The sequence below is a fragment of the Fringilla coelebs genome, assembly GCF_963513975.1.
Source record: "Fringilla coelebs genome assembly, chromosome: 8".
Classification (NCBI taxonomy): domain Eukaryota; kingdom Metazoa; phylum Chordata; class Aves; order Passeriformes; family Fringillidae; genus Fringilla; species Fringilla coelebs.
In genome coordinates, this window is record NC_140066.1 from 7,710,657 (window position 1) to 7,728,079 (window position 17,423).

General features: G+C 42.0%; 1 protein-coding gene and 1 long non-coding RNA gene across 4 annotated transcripts in view; one reads left to right on the forward strand and one right to left on the reverse strand.

Annotated features, from left to right (window-relative positions):
* Positions 1 to 5,466, reverse strand: part of LOC311156506 — a 42,065-nt gene extending 36,599 nt beyond the window's left edge. Inside the window, exons 1-2 of the long non-coding RNA XR_014616354.1 lie at positions 5,219 to 5,466; positions 3,087 to 3,160 (exon numbers count right to left, since the gene is read on the reverse strand). This is a non-coding gene — a long non-coding RNA (uncharacterized lncRNA). The remainder of the gene's footprint in view (positions 1 to 3,086; positions 3,161 to 5,218) is intronic.
* A 177-nt stretch (positions 5,467 to 5,643) lies between these two features.
* RHOBTB1 (Rho related BTB domain containing 1) overlaps positions 5,644 to 17,423 on the forward strand; it is a 47,983-nt gene continuing 36,203 nt past the window's right edge. The window contains exons 1-2 of one of the 3 annotated variants that reach the window (XM_084210497.1): positions 5,644 to 5,819; positions 10,165 to 10,260. The gene's annotated coding sequence lies outside the window, so the exon portion shown is untranslated. Of the gene's footprint in view, positions 5,820 to 5,848; positions 6,080 to 10,164; positions 10,261 to 17,423 lie in introns of those variants that run through there. The other 2 variants (XM_084210495.1, XM_084210496.1) reach the window with 2 other exon arrangements.

Here is a 17,423-nt window from a genome sequence, read left to right on the forward strand (position 1 = left end):
AGGTCTTGAAAAACATGTTCACATGAGGTTGAAACTGTCAACAATGAAGCATATTACTGTAACATGTTGGACCAGCTTGAGAACTATCAAAATTGCCAATGTTTACGTTTCAGATATATGTGTGCATCCATTTTTGCAGGCATATCATTATCTGAGCTATCAGAAGGCACTGCTTTTCCTATAGTTATACAGACTGGCTAGTTTTGGCCACAGTCCCTTGGTAATGTAAGTGGTATTTGTGAGGATAGAAACAAGGAATTCTTTGACAGCAACTAGTGTTTGAACTGATACATAAGTCACCACAAAAAGATATGCTTTTTGACTGTGATGCTTGTGACAGACTCCCACACACACTGCACAAGACGAGTTTGGGCCTAGATGATAGGGATTTGGAGGTGGTGTGCTCATTCTATCTTCCACACTGGTGCAGACTTCAAGATCAGGAGTGGAAACACACAAAACAATTTGACATTTGAATAGTGCTAAATCTAGGAAGGGAAATAAAATTGTATCTTTTTTCTTGGAAACTCATGGTCACCAAAAGAATTTGTGCCAGCAAACAAGTGATTGGATTAAATCCAATACACGTTTTCAGCAAAACAGCCTTTAATTCACAATGGGCCTGCTCTCCTTGTGTTACAGCTGATCACAAATGCTTTCCAAGCAGGCCAAAACTGTGCTGTTCTAGTTTGGTAGCGTTTCACATTTGCTGCAGGTTCTGGTGAAAGGCTGTTGAGAACTAAGTCTACATGGTATCACAGGTCTTGGCTCATTGTACAGAGGATTTGTTAGGAAAGCAGCTACATTGGTGCAAATCCTCTGTATTGGCAGAGCAAACAACCACACACACTACACAGTGTTGCAATCCATTTGGGTTTCAAGTGGGGATTAAATTCTGCAACCCAGGCTAGACAGGAGAACTATATAGCCACAAACCCTTACTTTGCAGGAGCACACACAAATGGAGGGACTGAGCCACTTCTGCTCTAGAGCAAATTCATCCATGAGCTCTGTAGTCACACGGGAGGGGAGGGGAGGGGAGGGGAGGGGAGGGGAGGGGAGGGGAGGGGAGGGGAGGGGAGGGGAGGGGAGGGGAGGGGAGGGGAGGGGAGGGGAGGGGAGGAATATTTTGCTCTTTTCTTGTATTGCCTCAGTTTTACATCTGAACATAAGGATGGATAAGCTTCAGACAGTTTAACATTCTCCATTAGTTCATGATCTTTTTTTCCTGGATCAGTTTTGTAGTTATGAAGTCAGGCAAGCTTTTCTTGATGAATTTTGTGCTTTACCAAAGACTAGTTCAGTGTGGCTAAACATATTCACTACATTTAATAAAACTGTGAAAATAAATTACTGGAAAGGCTTGTCTTTATCCTCCTTTCATGGCATTGCTGTTCTTTCCAGTGTTCTTTGGAGTGTATTCTTCAAAGGCTTGTCCAAGCTGGTTATAAACATTTTTATTTTAAAAGAACAAACTGTATTAAGAGATGATTTTGAGCAATGTTGGATAAACAGGAACTGTCCATCAAACCAGAGTTAATAAATGTTTAGTTTTTTGAACCACTAGAATTCAGGAGTTCTGCTGTCACTTCACTCCTGGTATTTACGAGCACAAAGCAATGGGAGATTCAGGTTTTCCAAAATCAGGAATGGATTCCCTCTGCATTACTTTTTTATAATACATTTGACATTTCTACAATCTATTTCTCCTCAGGATAAAATATATCACTATTACAACAGTCTGCCAGTGAAATCTTTTTCCCTCACAGTTTCCAAGTCAGCATCTTTACCCAGATAAACCTCTGCCAGTCTTACGTAGATTTGTCTAGTATGAACACAATGTGATTCATGGTGGCGATTGCTTCAGTGTTTATAAGATTATTTTTATAACACTGTATAAGGATGAGATAAACTTCCACCAGAAGGTTCTAGCGTACCTCCTGACGTTTTATTTGACTCTTGTTCTGCTCACAGCTCTCACTGAACTATTTATAACGTTTTAGGTTTGGACTTGCCAAATTCTCACAGGGGAGAACTAAAACCTCTCACTCCTCTGATTTGTTGTATTGGAGCTGTAATAAGGCCTTCTAAGAAAGGATCTGAAAGCCCTCAGGAAGGCTCTTGACAGTGATTCTGATGTCTCTTAGGATAAAGAAGCAGACTTCAAAGCCAGTACAGAGCCACACATAGATGTGGAGAACAGGAGCTCCACCTGCCCCAACACCAAATACCAGGGAATAGGAATGGAAGCCAGACTGGGGACTGTGAGCAGAGCAGGAGAATACTCAGCAAGAGGATGCTACTGTCTAAAGCCTGTTCCAGACCAATGTGGCAGTAAAGGGATACAGTAACTACAGCATAACCCTAAGACAATAGAGGATAAAACATTAAAAACATCTCAGTGAACTGTTGCATAATGAACCATTGGCTTCTAAGCCTGTCTGAAAAGCCTGGGACTTGCTCATCCCATGTCCTGTATGACCTTCTGTGTCACCACAGTTCACTTGGCAGCACTGAACACAAGAACACTCCCTGCTCCCCCACAGCACAAAGGTCTATGCTCCATTCACTGTCAGCAACTCCTATTGCTCCAAGGCACTGGCTGGAAACAGCTGAGGGGACTTCTAGAAAGCTCACAATCTACCTCCATCCTATAACATGTAGTGAGTGCTGAAGAGTACAAATGTACTTAGTATCACAAAACAGATTTTGTTTCATTTTTCTGCAAAAAAAAAAACAACCTCTCCCAAATCTTTTACCCTTTAAGAACTCAAACATATAATGAAAGCCATGAGTCACCCGAAGCTACTCTAGTCAGACTAATGTAACTGCAGCTTGATAACGGTGCAGCAATGAAAAGACTCACAATCATAAAAATTTTTGTCACCTCAGTATCTCCTATGAATGAGGAAAAATTACAGTCTTGACATCATGACTGGTATCAGTCTGTCTTATGTCTGGGTTTAAGAGATATTGTCATAAAAGTTACACAAAAAGTTACACAACATAAAAGTCAGCCAACAATTATTCTTAATGGCAAATTTTATAAATTGTTTTTCTTCCATTCCTGGAAGCCTAGAACTTACACAGCTTCTCCTCATCTATTCCATGTGCACTTTGAAGGACAATGGCGCTCCATCTCTGCTTATAGATGATACACCTGTGATTTTGCACAAAAACAAGCACACAATTAATATTAATTTTTCAGAAATCAATATGGCCTATAAATGAAAGTTGGTGGAAAGAGAGCAAGTGTTCTGTGAAGATCATTAGCTTTCCATACTACTGCCTAATTAATTTAAGGCTGAAATGGAATTATCATACATTAAAGGGCAGGTGATTTAATAAATACTTTTTTTTTTCCTGAATGAAACATACAGTCTTAGTATCCAAGGCATAATTTTAATGTAATGAAAATATCCTACACCCAGTAACTATAGATCAGTGAAAAAACAGGAAATACCCTACCTTTGCTGGCATGAGAAAGTAAATAAGTAAGACTATCCTCAGACTAGCAATGTTTCCCCTCTGATACAGCTGAGAAGCTGCCTTGTGTTGGATGCAGTCTGGGATTAAACATGAGAGTTCAATTTCTAAAATTGTCGGTCCAGAACCTTTCACACAACCTAAATCCATTTTGAAGTGCTGAAAGAAATAGATGAAACAGAATCAAGCCATTCAGTGTTCACAAAACACAGCTGATTTAAAGCAAACTACATAACCTGTTGTGTGGGTGGACTTTTATCTCATATGGGTTTAGTTAGCAAAGCTAAAAATATTAGCCAATACAAGGTTGGAGGCTGTCCTCTGAACAGATGCAGATGATAACCCTTGTAAGCTCAGCTGTCTGCTCCAATTGCCTTGCAAATGATAGTGTGTTTTCAGCACAAATTACAGGAATTTAGACAGTTTGTTTGTACAGAGTGAAATTGCACAACTATACAGTTCTGCACGCAAATACTGTGGAAGCATGGCGGAGACTTCCTTGTTGGGGCTCTAAATATGAGTTACCAGGACTCTGTATAAATTCTTCCTAAATAAAATAATCCTTCCAATTCTGGGGAGTAACTATGGCCTAGCAATCTTTCTTTGTCCTTGGTACAACATATGCAACATATCTTTCAGTCATTTATTCTAAACTTTACATTTAGGCAAGTTGCTAACAGTTTCTCTCCACTTAATGAGGGCTTCAGAATTCCAACGCCATTTATTTTAAAGGCTCAGCTCCTGAAATCCTATGATCATTCTCCCACATTTCTTTTACAAATGTAAAACACAGGGTATGCTAGTGTTTGATAGTAGACTAAAGCTGATTTATGTGCTGAAGGCAGTCTGTCCATGGCATCACAGAGCTTTACACAGGCTAATTCCCCCTGCTGCACAGTTCAGCATCCCAATACAGCATGCATGTATAGTGCACTGTTCATACAGTATACAGCAGGTACATTTTAAGCCTTCATGACTCCACAGGGAAGCACATGAAATGAAAATCATCAAAAGAAGAAAGAAGATTCAACGAACCCTGCTTCTTTTATGGTTTTCGTGATATGGGGGCTAGGTTCATTAGTTCTGCACAGAGTGCCTGATCTCTGCCATTGAGACAGGAGAGCAGTTTGGCTGCAAGCCCAGCCTGCCTCTCTACCTGCATTACTGCCGGCTCCTGCTGTCCTTAGGCCCTGTGTCTTAGCCCTTCCCCTTTCAGAAGGGCTGTGCTGGCAGAAACTCCCCGTGACCACCATTAAACACCACCGACGTGAAGCACTGGCAGAAGGGCCGAGTTCCTGGCCCCCACAGCCCTCCCAAATCCTCCTCAACAGCGCAGGATGACCCAGGGTGGAAAATTGAGCCCAAGACCCTGAGTAAGCATAAAATTCCTTTAACATCAGACTACTAGGCCGTTCGTCAAATTTACCTAAGCATTTCAGCAATACGTTCTACAACCGTTTTAAATGCCTGATGGAGCTGGATTACTTACTGCGTCCCGCTATTGTTCTCTTTAAAGACTTCTCTTAGCGTAATATTGATAGAGAGATCAGGCACCCTGAAGGCAGCGTAAGGGAAAGCATCCTGAGCGGAAAACAGGCTGAACGTTTGTTTTTAGCTACGATTCAGCATGAAAGTTCTGTGTGGGGAAACTGAGGCGAGCAGTGCGGTGGGATTTACTTATCAGCAATGTTAAACACAGGAGCATTCACATTTCAGGGAGGCGCGCACACACCTTGATCCACGTTTCATCGTGCGGATGCTCACACGGAGCAGGGAGGAGGCGGCTGGGGACCCTGCCGCGCACGGAGACGATGCCATTGCGGCCGCTCCCCGCATGGGGCCCCGCAGGATTTCCTGCCTCCGCAGCCCCTCAATTCCTGGAAACGCTCTCTCCCGAGGGCAGGAAGGGCGAGCGCGCCGCCACCGCCGGCAGCCCCAGAGCCCCATGAGGGGCGCGGCGATCCCCGGCCCCTCAGAGCAGAGCAGAGCAGAGCAGAGCGGCGTGCGCGTTTGCCGCCGCCACCGTGCGCGCGCTGCTGTAACGGCCGCGGCAGCAGCGCCGCGTGCCGGGGCGCGCTCACGTGACGGCCCTGGTTGGCTGGGACGCGCGCGCCCGCTCCGCCCTGGGCACGGCACGGCACAGAACGGCACGGCAGAGAACAGAACGGCACGGCACGGCACAGAACAGCACGGCACGGCACAGAACGGCACGGCGGAGAACAGAACGGCACAGCAGGGCGGGACGGCACCGCACCCGAGACACCGCACCGCCCTCCGCACCCCGCTGAGCGTCACTTCTGTCCTGTCCCCAGCCGGTCCCGCTCCGCCCTCAGGTGAGACGCTGCGGCCCCGGGGCGGGCACGGGACGGGCAAACGCCGCCGCCGGTCGCTGTGGGTGACCCAGCGGGGCCGGACGCCGTGGGAGCTGCGGCGGAGGAAGGAGCGGCGGGCGGCCGGGGCACCGCGGGGCTGGGACCGGCGGGCCAGGGTCGCTCCCCGTTCCGGGCCGGCTCCTGGCAAGAGCCCCCACCTCCTGCTCCAGGACGGACTCCGCACCTGCCCGCCTCGTCCTGATGTCCCGTTCCCTTGCGCGGTAAGGTCAGAAATGCTGACAGCTCGCTCGGGTGTCAGGCGGTCCTGCTGCATCGCTCCTGAGCCGTTCCATACCGTTAGACGTGTTCGCTGATTCTCTGGTTTCTCACGGTGCTGGCAGGCGCTGGGGTGTTTATCACTACACCTGGCATGACTTTTACGTGCTCTTGCAGAGGGCTTCTTTACAAAATTCATTTTGGCTAACTCCTGTTTATGAAAACTAAATGGGCAAAACTAAATTCTGTTTGTATTTCACTTTCTGGGTATGGATTTGGCACATTTGCCATAGAAATGAAACTTTCTTCTCATGTAGAATCTCCAGACACTTTCTGCAGGCACTTTGTTTGAACAGCAATTTGCTGAATTAACGTAGCATGCACAAAGATAACTTGAGTTGACATACTAGCAGCGTACCATCTATCTCGTGAGCAAAAATGGAATATTCCTGCCCTTAGGTTCCTTTTTAATCTTAAATTATTAATGGTCCTCTGCATAACAAGAATGAAATTTGTAATTGGTACAGAGTGCAAATGCATGTAGAGAACTGGATACAAGAGGAGCTGGTTATACAGAAGGACATGCCTCCCTAAAACCTAGCAGGAGAATGACTTTCAAGAGCACTTTCTCTTCCTTACAGTTGTTGAGAACCTCTGGAGAGAAGCAGAAGGCCATACCTAGCCCAGCTCTTCTGCAGCTCTTGGAAATAAAGAATGACAAAAGGGAAAACCTTCACGCTACTTGGGGAGCATAGGAAAGAAGAGCTTTAGAGTTACTTGCCCTTTTGTTTAGCAGTTGTTTAACTGAGTTGTTGGGGGTGCTCTTAAGATAGTGGCAATCATAATATCCCATCTTCTTTTAGAACCTATTGTCAACTTCATGCCAAATGTTGTCATTTGTACTTAGTTAAATGGAAACATTTGTATCACACTTCATCATGTTGTTGTCTGTGTAATCAGTACAGGAAAAAGTTCCTGTTTCTCTTAGAGATCCCAGAAAAAAAACATACTTACCAAAACTGAAATAGAAAGGGTAAAACACTTGGATTTGCTATGTATCCAACAACATTTAGGGTTTGAATGTACATTGAGAGGAAATGTTGGTTTTAATTATCAATATGAAGTAACATTTCTACTGTCTGTTCAACCATGTAATGTAGAGCAAGTGAGGTGTGTCATAGTAAAGATTACAACAGTGAACTAAGGTTCTGCTCTTTCTTCTACTTAAATTTCTCACAGTATTTGAACTTTTAAAGGCAAAAGATTGAAGTGAGACCATATTAAGTAAGTCAGAAACATAAGGCTTAAAAGCACTTTTCTTCCATGTAGTCCCTCACAGTTTGTTGAAGAGACTTGGGGCAGATGTACTGTGAATTTGTGGTGTTACAGAAACTGAAACCAATGCACAGAGGTGATGGGCTAGTTAAAGGAAGGTCATAAAAAAACTTGAGAGGATAAAATTCTGCAGTATCATTAGTTTGGTAATAATAATAATAGAAATCCCCAACAAACCAAACAAAACAGGAGTGGGGCAAACACTGGATCAGCTAAGGCTTCTGAACAACACAAAGGTGAAGCTGAGGTGGATTTTAGGGAAAAACTGGGTTGAGATTTCTTGAGTTTTCTGTAGTGTCAGTGTGTATGAGGAGTGTCTTGTCCATCACAGAAGAGGCTTCTAAACCAGATTAGACATGACCGTTGGCCACAAGGAGTCATCCAGGGAGCCCAGTGTTCTACCTGGCCTCCCTTATGATCCTTCTAGGTCTGGTTTGCACTGCAAATGTTTTACTTGCCAACCTGCAGCAGGTGTTCCTGTTTCTCACCTGCCTGCCTGTTTAAAAGAAATCCCCCACTTTGGAGAATTCCACCATGCAAATACATCCCTCAGTGAATTACTGTGTGTTCCAGCAGGTTTTAGTTTCCCTCAGCCCACAGTGACCTTGCTGCATGTCCTGCACACGGTCTCACAGTGTGCTTGTTGCTGTGGGTGAGCATTAGCTTGGGTACTGCCTGCCTGGGTGCAGAGCAGATGGGAGAGAGAAGGAAGTGCACTGCCACGACCAGAACTGATGCTTTCTCTGCAGGCACACAGGGTGAGGGTCACAGCAAGACAGCTCTCTTCTGAGCTGTGAGCTCCTCCAGACTCTGGGAAGGAAGGTGCATGTAAGGTTTAGCTGCTCTGTTCCTCTGAGTGCAGATCATCATTGCAGAGATCTGCCTCCACTACCATGGTATGAGAGATGTTTGTATATTGGAGTTGTAATAGAGTAGAACAATGCTAATTAAAAACTCAGCTATCTTCAAAACCAGGAGGTGGAAAACTGAGGGGCAGGGGGATGAAGGCCATAAACTTTTATCTGTGAAGTGGAACTTTTAGGCTTATGCCTTAGTAATGATGAAAATCAGGTTCAGCTACATTTCTATCTGCTTACATTCTTCAAACAACTGGTCTCACTTTACAGCATAACAATTTTAAAAATATCTCAGCAACCAGGAGAGTTTTAATGTAGCCTTTAATTGGACAATAATGTAAATGATTAATAATTGATGAAAAAGAATTGTGAATGAGCTTGTGGAAGGGCTTTACATGTCTGAGAGTAAGAAGGATCTTGATACATCCTTGGAGGTCATGTCTGTAGATTTTAATGAGGGTGAAGCAGAGAAAGGCTCTTAGAAGCAAATGAGATCTCAGTAAAGTAAAAACATAGAAAGCTCTGAGTTTATGATCAGATAAACCAGATGCCCTTTTTTTAATTTGTTTTTTTGAAAAGAAATGTTCTGAAAGAAGCTGCAAGTTACTTCTAATCTGCCATCAATGCTCAAGAAACAAGTAAACAGCTATGAATGGTACAGTATCAGATGAGGTATCTATTTAAACAGTTTTAGAGCCCTGAGTATGCTAATGTCACTAATTAGTAATTTGGGGAGCTGTTTAATTGTGGGCTGTTTTTGTAGGGCTTACGAAGGGAGCTGTGTGGGCCTGCCTTGGAGGAAGTAAGGGTGAGCACAGTAGAAAAGATGGTGAGAAGATTCTCCACAGTAGTAGCTGCATGAAACATGGCAGTTCAGGAAGACTGCTATGTCTTTGCCACTAAAATGCTTATTGATAAGTAGCAAAGGGAAGGGCAGGACTCCTAGAGGACATAAACATCATGCCTTTAGCTCTTATGTCAATTCTTGTGGTTTGTCTCTTCCACAAAGGTGGAATAAAGTGTTACTTCATTTTCTGTTTGCTCTCTCTCTTGTGTTGTGCTGGGTATCTACAGAAGGTTGTCATTTCTGTGAGAAATTAACTTCAGTCCTGAATTCAGTTCTGAAATGATCCTGATAAGAAGGGAGAAGTGCCCAGTGGGCCACTACTCTGTTCATTTGAAGACTGCATTTCACTGCTGCTATTCAAGCTAGCCTGAACCTCTGAAACCTACTTGTGCCCCTGAGCTTTGCTTTTAGGGCAGCATCTGAGGTGAAATCAATGTTGTTCCCACCTTTGGTTCTTGGAAAACCTCCACCTTGCTCCTGGATGGGAACCAAGCCACAATAAAGTAGGCATTTACCAAACCCAATGAAGGACATTTATAGTTAATTTCATTTGTTACCAAAGGGGGGAAGTAGCACAGCATTCCCCGTTCATGTGTCATCAGGCTGTCAGCTCATATTTTAGAGTCTTGTCACCTTGAAGGTAGCCAAAAAAATCCCTCCTCAGAGTCTGTTGCCTGAGAGAGACGAGCTGGTTAACTGGGATACAGCACTGTTAGCTTCTGACACCTAAGGTGGTTTGGGTTTTTTTAAATCTAAATCCATAAGAAAATTATTCATTAAAAAGCTTCATTTGACAGAGTTGTGTCAATCTCCAGTTATGCCCAAAAGCTCATCAAGCTAGCCATGATTTCTTTACTGCATTGGAGCAAAGAGTGTTTTAGTAAAGATCCACAGTTTACCTGTTTGAAACTTCAAAAGACTGTTTTGTTGACCAAGCAGGCCTGTTTTACAGTATAAAATGCATCATAAAAGATGTTGCTGTTGTATGTGTTGTAATTTTAGGTTTAAAATAGTAAAGTTTATTATTTTTTTTTCCTTCTTTCCTCCTTAGGAGTGCCACGTTAAGAGAAAGACATGAAGTATTTTTAATGAAATTCTGCTTTTGATCAAGCTGCTAAAAATGGATGTGAACATTTTCTCCTGTGAGGTAAGTACTGACAGGGTGAAATAAAAAACAACTTTGACTTGTTTCACTTAGTGTTGCCTGTCACCACTGTTCTTCTGACCAGCAGCTTTTGGTCAAGAATTTTAGAGCTATAACATCTGTGTCTTTTTGTACCAAAAGTCTTAACTGAAAAGTCCTAAAAATAATAGTTTCATTCACAGGATTAGTCAGCTTTGTTCTGATATTCCTGCAGATAAAAACAAATGTTGGTGTTCCAGGGTTGGTAATGAGCAGCTTCTGCACAGAGTAGCTTTTGACCCAATGTCAAGCTCTTTTCCAAGCATCAAAGAAACGGAAGCTGCAAAGTCTGATTTTCAAGAGTGAATACTCACACAGACTAACTTCAGGTGCAGGAAATGAGCTAGATCCTGGGATGAAGGAAGAGTTTGCACCACAAACATGTAGGTACTTTTCCATGCATCCAGGCAGCTTTCTCAGTTCCTGCTCTAGGCAGCCTAGGGAAAAGTGAGGCTTTTGCCAGCCTGAGTTACAGGTGTATATTTATATTGCTTTTGTCAAGCATCACAGCCAGATCTTCACAGTTCCTGCAGTAAGTATGTAAGTTAGTTAAACCAAATACATGTCCTTAATTTAGGATCGTGGGAAAATTCAGGTTGTAAGGAACCTCTGGAGATCATAGAATCAAACCCTCTGCTCACAATTTGGAGTAGTCAATGAAATTAGGTCATTATTATCCACTGGCCTTCTCAGTCTGTTATATGTTCAGAAGTATTAACAAAAGATGGATTTATAGCTTTCCATATGTATGAAATGTACATTATAATAGTGCAGATAGGGACATAAGATGCTACTAAAATTTGTCAGAAGGGAGAATGTTTTTTAATTAAGACAGGAATGGTCTGTTTCTCTGAACAAAGGAAACAATAAATCTCTGATGTGTTCATTTCTTGCAATTGCAAGTGAAACTTCCACAGGTCAGCTAACACTGACCTAATGTCATAATGACAGTATTTTCAAGACGGGTTCCCTGCGAGAATTACCCCTTCCCAGGCATCTCTGGGGAATTTATTTATTTACTTCCTCCTGTAAGCAAAATTTCTTTCTCCTAATAAGAGGAAGGGAATTGAACATTGCTTATCCTGTCTGAAACATGTTACTGAAGCATTTCCTCTGAAGGATAAATATTTGTTCATGGGAAAACATAGTGACAATGTGAATAAAAATAAACATCTTGTCAGGAAGCTTAGGGAGCAATCTCCCCCCTGGGCTCTAAAAGTAAACACAAACCAAGCATCCCTCCTCCCCCCATCATTGTGTACTACCAAGCAGAACATTCTGTGAGCCCTAGGAGTAGCTACTTCCACTGTTTTGGCCAGGGAGGATTATACAATGAAGGGGTTAATCTTGTCAGGAGAAAGACATTTTAGCATTCAGAGCCTCATAGGAGGGTCAATGAAGTGAAGAGACACTTGGTTTACTTTGGATTTATGCTTATCTCAATGTACTTTGAATTGATCCCTCAAAATTGGTAATTTAATAGCTTTAATAGTTACATTAGTAATTTAATGAGCCCCTTTCAGGACATCATCAAAGACAAACATATACTTTGTGAATAAAAATAGAAGTAATTTTATAGGCAATGCAGTTCCTGAAAGCCAGTATACAATATTACACATATGCAAGTTGTGATTGTCATGGTTTAACCCCACCCAGAAGCTAAGTACCATGTAGTTGCTTGCTTATGTACAAAAAGGTAAAACACGTGGGCTAAGGACTGTTTAATAATGGAAATAAAATATAATAGTCATTGGAATTAAAAGGGAGAGAAAAGAAAGGGAGAGAAATAAAACCCCAGAAAAACAAGTGGTGCACATGTGCTGGCTGAGGCCCAGCCCAGCCCTAAGCAGCAATTGGCAGCTCTCAGTTGACTCCCCCAATTTATATACTAGGCATGACTTTTTAGGGTATGGAATATCCCTTTGGGCAGTTTGGATCTCCTGTCCTGCCCTGCTCCCCCTCAGCTTCTGGTGTATCTGCTCACTGGCAGAGCACTGAAATGTCTCAGTTTGGAGTGAACACTACCAAGCAACACCTACAACACCCGTGCGTCATCAGTGTTCTCATAGTGAGTCCAAAACACAGCTCTGTACCAGCAACCAGGAGGAAAATTAACTCTAGTCCAGCTGAAACCAGGACAGTGATGCTATGAATTATTTAATATGCATTGACTGATCTCACCATCAAAAAGTACCTATTGAGGGAAATGGCACGCCCAAGAATCCAAATATCTCTTTTTACCTCTGCTCCCAGAGTAAAGCCTTGCTTCCCAGAATGTTTTAAAATTAATTTCTGTAACATGTATAGCTCATGTAGGTAAATTACAGAACAATTTTCAAAAACTTGCTGTTTCCATACCAGTTCCTGTTGTTCTCTGATTTGGTCTCACTTCTCAAAGTGAATATATCTTCAGGTTTGAAAAAAAGTTAACTTGTGGATGGGTGTGTGCTTGAATCAGGAAATGCTGCCTCTCTGGAAGGTGTGCCTTTGTAGAGGTATTATTTACTCCTTAATATCCCAGTCAAAGCTTATTTGCTTTTGGGCTTCTGTGTCACTTGAGGTATTATGAGACAAGTAGTAGTAAATTTAGATGTCTGGGTAAAGAAGCTACTGCTCTCTCAGAGATTAGTGTCTTCACAGTCAGTGGAATAAAATAGCTCCTGCCTCTACAGTGCAATCTGGCACTTGAATGTATCTGACAATTCAGAATGGTAAATAGAAAGTTCTGGACTGTGCAAAGCCAGCTGAGGGGTGTGTGTGCAACAGTAACCTTCTGCAGAATTAAATTTATCAGAGGAAATTTTAAATTTTAAAACTGCTTGAACTAGTTCTTCACAGACTTATGACTGCTTATGACTAGAGATTAGAAACAACGACTGCCTTGTGTGGGTGGTTCAGGTGTGAGAGGAAGGAAAGTGTTGCTCTTTGTTGCTTTTGATCTTTGTAATTAAATTTATGTTCTCTAGTACTGTTTATCATACTGTTGAAATCCATGTTCCTAACTTTATCATGGGATTTGCTGTGCTTTGCATAGAGGGAAATGTTTTTCACAACAACTATGCAGAATCAGGAACAATTTTTTACAGTTAGGTGGGAAAGGAAGAAAGAAACGATGCAGTTCTGAAATGTCCATTAATTCAGGGAGCTTAAGCATCAAGGTACCCAACATAAGAAATCAAAGCTGGGATATAAAATCAGTGCTGTTAAATCAGAATATTCTCTTGCCAGCTGGAATTACGTGTCTCTCACACCTCTGGAAGCAAGGGCCTAGCACCCTCAAAATGAGGATTTGCAGTAACAAAAATATAGTATGGTAACAGTACCTGAGCTTTAGCTGCTTTTTGTTTTCAGCTGCTTTCTCAGTGGTAGAATTTGCTTCTGCATGGGCTCCTAGATGTGCTCATCATGGGCAGGTGTCCCAGTAACTGTCCTGAGCAACAGGTACAGTTTACACTTGAGATGGATGTATGTATGGGAGTAAATAAGATTAATACCTTTATAGTTCTTCTCTTCTACCATTACCTAGGAAAAGAACTCTTGCCTGAGTCAGAAAAGACTTTAAAAAAGTTTTAAAAGAGAATGCTACACATCTTGCTACTTTGTTGAAAGAGAAAAAAACCTTTCTAGTAGAATTTGTGATGCTTTGGCAATATGACTTTCAGGCAATGAGTGGATGAGAAATTTGAAGGCACTGGAATATTTTTTATTTTGTTAAAGCTCCCTGAATGCCTGATTAGCTTCAAAACCACTGCTATTGCTCGTTCTAGTTTGTCTTTAATTTTACAACGGTATATTCTGTTCCTGACGTATTTAAATGCTGCAGTTATAAGTGTAATTGGAAGGTGATGTCTTTTACTAAGCACTTTGCAAATTACACAGTATACACAGACTCCTTTAAGTTCTCTGATTTGTGCCTAATCTGTAGTTCAGACTTGTGATACTTTTCAGGCAGATCCTGGAAGTAGTCCTACACTCTCTGTGAAAACTGCAAATATATGCAAGAAGTATGTGATTTCATGGTTGATAGCCTTTGAATGGTAGCATTTAAAAGAACAAAATCCTTCTTGGAAACTATTCCTAATAAACATAATTAGGGAAATCTCATCAAGCAGCCTGTGGTGAAACATGCAAACTGTCTTTATTGCCTGCTGCTTAGACTTGGAATCACTTGTATGTGTTTTCTTGTATGGATCACTTGTGTGCATTCTTCTGCAATTTCTGCAATTACCATTATCCTTCAGCTACACTGTTTTGCTAGAATTTATAGGAAGTGTTTCAGGGAGTGCAAGATATCCATCAGAACCAACCTTGGTAATATTCTTTTTGCATATGGTTTATGGCCTTAACTCATTGGGGAAACAAAAAAAAAAAAAGGGAACTAAATTTGTTTATACATATTGAAGTAAACCACTACAATACATGAGTGGCATTTGGAAAGTAGAAACCTTGTGTTGATATAATCCAGTCTCACCCACTGAATTTGTTGTGTTGCAAAAATGCAGGCTTTGCAAGGCAGTCTTTGCTAGTGTGACTAAATCATGTCAGTAAACTGGTGTAAGGTGGTGGTTAGAGGCACAAGGTCTTACCTTCCTGGCAAAGCTTCCTCTTTCAAAAAATGAGTGGTTCCAGGGTATAAAATACAGAGAATGTAACAAAGTTTGAGTTTTCATCTTGAATTCATAAAATCCCACAGTGTTGCTATTGTGCAGAATCACAGTGTTCAAAATAAATGAAGAATTGTACTGTAATCTTGGCGGGGGGGATTGTAATCCAAATAAGCACACTCTTTGAACAACCTAGTGAAAAAATAGTGAAGTTACAGGTGCATCATTCATTTCTGTTTTGTTTCAGTTGCTTTAAGTTATCATCTTTCTAAGACAGGCATGTAGCAACTAATTCTGTGAACTTTTTCTTCTTGAATTACTCTCCGAATTGAAGCCCAGAGGAGTCCCTGGAAGTTTTTCCTCAACTCTTTCAGGAGGATTTCTATCAGGCTCTTAAAACCATAACTGGGTCTTACTTTCATATCTAGCTCACTATGGGACAGAGGTACAGAGGAGTAAGTTGTAGCTAACAAGGCTGTTTCTCTAAGATCAGTAATGATGAGATTAAGCTGCCTTTGATTCTTCTACTTAATCCTGCTCTGTTGGTTTGACAGCCTATAAAGATCAGAGTATGGCTGGTGGCTGCTGTTCTTGTGTATAAGCAGTGATTCAGAGACCAGTAACACTAGGCTTTGGCAATTGTGAAAAAGGTGACAAAATCCACTTTGTTTCTCTTCCCCTCACCCTACCCCATGTTTTCCAGTTCCTGTAACTAGAGATCTGTGTTCAAGACTTGTCCTCATCATCTCTTTATACCACCAACAGAAGGAATTCCAGGCAGGGGTGGAACATTGTTGCAGAGATCTCTGTTTGTGTATTGCTCCTGTCGAATTTCTGAAATCTTTGACCAATATTTTAGGTCTGCATTTTGTATCCTCTGGTGTATAAATCTACTTGGCTTTTAGTAGGTGATTTATGCAGTCCTCAGAAGGCAAAGAGAGCATTTATAATGCTTGGAATAAAAAGGGCTGATCCATTTATGTACGGTTTTTAAAGCTCAATGGCTTAGATCAAGAGTGAGAAGCAAAGATTGTGTATGTCATTGAAAACCTTCTGTAGTTGTAGTATAAAGACGTTTCAAGTCTCTTGGAAACTCAGTTCTCAGAGACAAGTGAATTTTGACTAATCTACATAGAGGAGAGATAGAGAATGACAGCTAGCCACAAGGTCAGACAGACAGACAGAAAATCTTCCCCAGCTGACTGTTTGCTATGACTCTTATTTCATTCCACAAAGGAGTTCTTTCCATTCCATTAACATCTGATTAGATGGCAGAAACATTTTAAGAAGCTCTGAACAGTTATGCAGATGCCAGCACTATTACTTCCAGATTCATTCCCATGCCAAACAGCAAAATGACAAGTCAAGAAGAAATCCTCCTACTAGTCAGTTTTTTCTATTTAGGTGTTTTTGGGGTTTTTTTTTCTGGATGTGTTTTATAAGTTTAAAATCTTTTGTATCCATGTTGTAGTCCTGAGGAGCGAGAAGTATTCAATATAGCAAATACAAGCTGTTGCAAAATTGCTCCCATTAGAAGAGATTACACATGTGATACAAAACTCTGCCATAGAACCAATTCTTAAAACAGCCTCATCCTCTCTGGGTTGGGAATGCAGTGAGCCATAACTCTTCCACTTCTTCCCTTGGGAGACTCTTATATAACTGCTCAGCTGTTTCTCTTGCTGTTCTTCTTATTAAGCCAAAATTTTGTTTTGCTTAATTGTATCCTGATACACCTAACTCTGCAGATTGGAGCTGTTCAAGTGGATCCACTCCCTTTTAAGACCATACCCCGCAGTCCGTAGAAAGAGAAGGGTGGCAGCAAAGGCAGTTTATCAGAGTTTAAGGGGCCTTTAGAGAGACTGTGACAGTGCAAGTGAACAGGCTGGGACATACCTGGCTCGGCTGAGAGCCCTTCCAGCAGCAGGGACAGCCACATCTGGGACTGCCTGAGCCTGAGAGCAGCGAGGGGGGCGAGGGCAGGACTTAGTCCCCTCTGCTCTGCACTTGTGAGGTGGCTGCTGAGAAACTCTGCTCAGTTTTGGGCTTCATCATTCCAAAGAGGGATTGACCAACTGAAGACAGTGCAACCAAGGGCTGCTGATACTGTGGGGAAACTGAAACATGAGATATACACAGACACACTGGGCGAGCTGCTTATCTAGCCTGGAGAAAAGAAGGTTAAGAGGGCATCTAATTACTACCTCAGGTAGTCACAACGGGTTATGGGGAAACCAAATCTTCTCTGTGCAACAAATGGACAAAAGGCAGCAGTCACAAGTAGCAGCAAGGAGGGTGTAAAGAAAAAATTTTCTCACTGTTGTAAAAAAAGCCATTTGCATAGTGAGTGGCTAAGCAGTGGAACACGTGGATTGGAGATTGTGGACTGATTGTCCTCAACCAGATCAAGCTTTGAAGTTACCTGTGCATTGTGGAAGAGTTTGGACTAGATGACCTCTGGAGGACTCTTCTTACCTAAATTAATATTCTGTTTTGGAGTGAGGTGGAGAAAATTAGGATCTT